Below are 5,775 nucleotides of genomic sequence, written 5' to 3'. Positions count from 1 at the left end.
TAATAAAAAAGACAATCTTGGCTTATAGTTTGATATCTAAATCCTAGTTAAATGTATATCATTCTCTCAAATTGAATGTATTGTGTATCTCATGATTATCTACTATTTACCAACCTAGATCCAACTTAACTCTAGATCTATCAATCACCAAGAGGGATCAAATATCTCAAGGTGAAAACCTCTTTTTTTGAGTGCAAAACTTGAGGAAAGTTTTGCTCCTCGAGAGATTTGATTCCTATCGACGCTTGATATATCTAGAGTTGAGAATGATCTAGGTTAGTTTCATTATTAATAATTAATAATTATTATTATTATTTTTTTAATTTAATTTATTTTTATTTTTATGTAATTTGACCAAGTCAAAATATTTACATAACATAACATAGCTTGACAACATCTCTTCCATACTAGGTCGGAGAGCGCCTCTCTGCGCAATTATTTTATGTTAAATTTTAACTCTCAAATCAAACCCACACTCAAAGAAATATAACCTACAACTAGAACTGAAAAACAATATTCAATAAATATAAGAGTAGAACACGCATATTTTGTGAGCTAATTCAAAACAAAATATAACTTTGCCTTGATGGGATTTCCCTAGGTGATATGACTTAACATTGTAAAATGTTGTTAGATATTGGCTAGGGGCCAAGTATATTGAATGGTGTATTATTTCTAAAGTGTGAGTTAGAGAAGCGGTGGGGGGGGGGGGGGGGGGGGGGGGGGTACTATATACATCTTTGCTGATCAAACCTGCTTTTAATATTTGATAAGGTATTAATCATGTAATAGTATTTTGGTGATGCATCCTAGTCCCAGGTTGAGCTTTTATCCTATTAATATGTTGCTATCATGGTGGGGTTATCACTAGAAAGAATAAATTAGTTGCGTGATACAACAATTATTTGAGCTCACCCCCCTTATTAGCACACTTCTTGAGGGCACCCTTCTCTTCTGCAAATGGTTTGGGAAGTTATTTGACCATTTTGGCACTTCTTCCAAGGGCACACTTCATATGGAAGATATTTTATATTTGATGATTGGTTGAGGCAATTACATGGAACAATATTCTAGGGCACACCTCTCGTAAGTGATCTCTCTTAATTATTGCATGGATATTTCAACTACACTTAGCATTATTTGACCTCTATTAGTGAGCACCCTCACATATTTGACTTAGCACATAAAACATTTTATTTGGAGGTTGTTATGGAGTTTGCATGTGGCATGTTAAGAGGACATATGTCTCCTTCAATGCATCTTGTATAGACTAGAAGCTTGAGGTCCATACATCACTTTACATGCATGCATCTTGGATAACACTATCTATGAGGACCTATAACATCATGTCTCGATTATTGTGCCTATTTTTATTGTTGCACCCTCAGTTACATATTCATATTTTTGTTCCTGTGCCGAGAGGATGGTGAGCTCTTTTGGAGAGTCTAATGTGTACATATATTGATTTATGTGAATTGCACGACGTCGGGTATAGTGGAACCCACAATTACATAGCTCCTAACGTGGAGGGCATGACGAAGTATAACATCACCCCAACATTTAAGACTAGTGACATCACCCTAGACCCTGGGTATATTGAATGGAAGGCATAGTAGAACTCATGGGATTTAATTCCCGGGTGACCTAGCACATGGGGCCTATTTGGTGGGGTCAAACACGACATAGCATGAATGTTTTTGCTTAAAAGTCAAGAGGGAGGCTAATCTTGTCACAAGTTGTATGTTTCCATGTAACCCTGACAAGGTCATGCCTAGTGACTTCTCCCGAGCTTTTATTCTTGAGAAGAGGTGGCTAGGGAGGGGCTCACACTTGCTTAACCTGCCTATGTCTATGTATGAGTGTTCATTTGTTTAGAAGGGTATGTCATATGAGTGAATCAATAGTGGATACATGTGACCCAGGATAAGAACATGTCAACAACTTCCATGTCGCCTATGATGTGGACAATCACGTAGGCACTGCATGGCAGACCCGATGACGTGGTGCAATTTGATTGACCAAGACTTTAATCAACCACATCTTTTGATCGAGGAGTCAAATTGGAAAAAAAATTATATTGTTGCAAAGGTCTTGATGAGATGAAAAAAACAATGTTATCCAATTTAAGTTATGATATGCTCGAAAAAGATCGAAAAATTTAGACCCCATTTCCATAATGGGACATTTGAGGTCAGGTCAACGTTGTAAAATGTTGTTAAATATTTCCTAGGGGTTAAGTGTATTGAATGATGTATTATTTCTAAAGTTTGAGTTAGAGAAGAGGGTTATTATAGACATCTTTGGTGATCAAGCCTCTTTTTATTATTTAATAAGGTATTAATCATGTAATAGTCCTTCAGTGATGCATCCTAGATTCAATCCTAGGTTGAGATTTTATCCTATCAGTATGTTGTTATCATGGTGGGGTTATCATTAGAGAAGATAACTTAGTTTCAAAATAAAACAATTATTGGAGAACACCCCCCTTATTAGCACACTTCTTTAGGGCAACCTTCTCTTCTGCAAATGGTTTAGGAAGTTAGTTGACCATTTTGGCACTTCTTCCAAGGGCACAATCCATATAGGATATTTCATATTTGATGAATGGTTGAGGTAATTACATGACACAATATTCTTGGGCACACCCCTCCTAAACACCCTCTCTTCAATATTGCATGGATATTTCAGCTAAACTTAACATTATTTGACCTCGATTGGCGAGCACACTCATGTCTTTGACTTAGCACATAAAATATTTTATCTAGAGGTTATTATGGAGTTTACATGTGGCATGTTAAGAGGACATATGTCTCCTTCAATGCATCTTGCATGGACTAGAAGCTTGAGGGTCATATATCACTTTTACATGGATGCATGCTTGAAGAGCACTATCTATGTGGACCTATAAAATCATGTCCCAATTATTGTTCATATTTTTCATGGTGCACCCTCACTTGAAGATATGTGTTTTGGTTCCTACATCAAGATGAGGGTGAGCTCTTTTGGAGAGTCTAGTGTCTTCATATCTTGACATGGTCAACCATTGATTGAGGATGGATCTAACTATTCCATGATCACTCTAAATACATTGAGGATGGATCTAGCTATTTCATGATAACTCTAAATGCATTGATATCGAATGTTATTTCTTCAGAGAATGATAATTATTGGAGAATACCTACCTTACAAGGAGGGTTTTTTAAACTTCTTGATTACTATAAGTTGTTCTCCCTTCATCCTCTCACTATTGGGCAATGGTGGGGCACACTTCTTTGGGAGCTCACATTCAATTCCAAGAATTCAAAATGAGTAGGGGCACACCTATTATTGGCAGTTACTACACATAAAGTTATCAATGTGATTCATCTTTCAACTGTGTTAAGATTGAGAATAATGTCGACTTGTTGTCATACCTTTTTCTAAAGCAAGAATTTACATGATTGTTGTTGGAAATCATTCTTATCCTACTTTTCAAATTACAAATTCATGTAGATGAAACGTAATCATTTCATTATTTTGATATTCTATGCATTTTTTTCTCTTTTCTCACATAATGCATTTCTCAAAGAAATGCATCAAAAACTTATTAGTCCAAGGATGATGCCCAGAGTAAATGAAATTGTTCTTGACTCAAGGTTAAATCAATGTCTCAACAATAAACTCACACAAACACATCACAAAGTAGGATTAAAACCCAAGCAAAAGAAGAGAGAACTCTCAACCACTCAATCTACACCCCATGACCACCAAACATGATGTTTAATTTGAATTATCAACTTAAATTTATACTTGTACACTAAAGTTCAATCAACTATTAAGAAAGCATGTATCATGTGTTAAAATTTAACACCCTTACTCTTCCTTTCCTTATTTAACATCCTTACTCTTCCTTTCCTTTTAGTTCTAGATAGTATTAGCAAACTTCTAGAAAAAAGAAGGGGCTTTATGGAATATTAAAGGGATTAAGAATATCAACAATTTTATTATCTCACATATTTTAATTGTTGATGATATTCTAACTATTGATATTAATTCTATTAAAACGCTGAAGCTATTAACTCTTTTTTTGAGATTTTTATGTTTGGCACTAAGAACATTGCCAAGTGTATCACTTGTTTCCATTTAATCCCTCCCTTAAGGAGGCAAGCTATTTACCAATTTTAGCTTTAAAAGCTCACAACTTTGATGAAGGCTTCAAATAATATAGTTTTTCAGTTAAAGTAAATGATTATTTGTGAAGGAAATATATTTGGGTAAGGAACAAATCAAGAAAAAGATATCTTTAAGGTGTTATTAAGTACCCCCAGAGATCTCCCTGGCTAAGAATGAGAGAGACGAGAGAGAATGGGTAAAATGAGATAAATGTTGTAATGTTATATTATATTACGTAAACATTTTTTATTTTCCTTTTTTTTTGAAAAGATAAATATGTTGTATGCTCATCATGGGTTGTAGCTGAGTCTTCATTCTCAAAAAAGTGTGTGTAGAAGGTTGATTTGTCAAAGGAGATTCAAGAGTTGACTACACAGAACTTCTAATTCATCATTTTGTCTTGCAAGCTTTGCTTCGAGGACTAGTTTTATTCTTACACTTTTTTTGTCAAGGAGATTGAAGAGTTGACTACACAAAACTTCTAATTCACATTTTGTCTGGCAAGTTTTGCTTCGAGGACTAGTTTTCCTCTTACAATTTTTTTTGCCAATCAGAAAAGACTCTTTCTATTAATAGTAAAGAAAAGTGATTACAAACATAGAACTTGTATTTGGACTAAAAACAAAGTATGTTAATCAGTATTTCCTCTTGCACTTGGACAGTGGACATCATATAATCTTTTATCTTCAAATTGAGAACCAATAAATCAACTTTAATAGAATCAATCTTCAGTTCAACTGTGCAACAATATCCAAGTTGACAAAGTGATATTCCAGTTTTGGAATCGGGATGAATTTAGCAAGAGCTTTGCCTCCCACCACCCACAAAGGAGCCTCCCGCTTCAATTCGGAAATGTCGATTATCGTTCCACCTGCAATCGCCAGGATGAAAATGGGTTTTGCAGCCCAAGACTGTACCCAAGTAGGTAGGCATAAAGACTGTAGGACATGCCTAAATCCATAGCCAATTTGTGCTTGCTTAAAAATGATGAGTTACTGTGTCTGCATAGGGGAGGGGGGCATCTTGAAATGACGCAGCCTGATGAATCACCTGTAGGGAGATTTAATGGCATCAACTTGTTCATAATCCGTATGCCATGGACATCCATCATGCTTACAAGAAGAAATTGAGCTTTGTTTTGTGACTTTCGAACGGTGGAATTACAATTTAATAAGGTGTGATCAGCGTTAGCGTAATGGTGAAGGTAATAATGCAATGCCATAATCAGGTGCAGTCTCCCTGCCACCTGTGGTGATTGATTGCCCATAATTAACATTGGCACTAGAATATTTTGCCTCTAAAGTGGAGAAATTTTGTGGGTGTAGATCTGTTGTAGATCTAATCCAAAGATATTATGATAATAGAAATAACCCAAGAATAACAAGATCAAAATAGATAGAAATGCTTCTTTATTATCAAAACCCTTAAGGTAGGGCAACACCATACATTCACTCCTTAAGGAAGGAGAACACTCCACAAGCCATATGCCTGTTCATACAATAATCCTTCACTTTCTCTTCATATGTGGAGTCTCTAGCCTTTATATAGGCCTCATACATACAATACCATGCATCATTACCATGGTTTCCTCATACCATCAACTAATACCATGAGCCCATTACA

This window comes from Pinus tabuliformis, chromosome J, assembly GCF_031772625.1.
Source record: "Pinus tabuliformis cultivar Carrire ecotype Pingquan chromosome J, CPIR1, whole genome shotgun sequence".
Lineage (NCBI taxonomy): Eukaryota > Viridiplantae > Streptophyta > Pinopsida > Pinales > Pinaceae > Pinus > Pinus tabuliformis.
The sequence above is the reverse complement of the archived record's forward strand: the minus strand, read 5'-3'. Positions refer to the sequence as shown.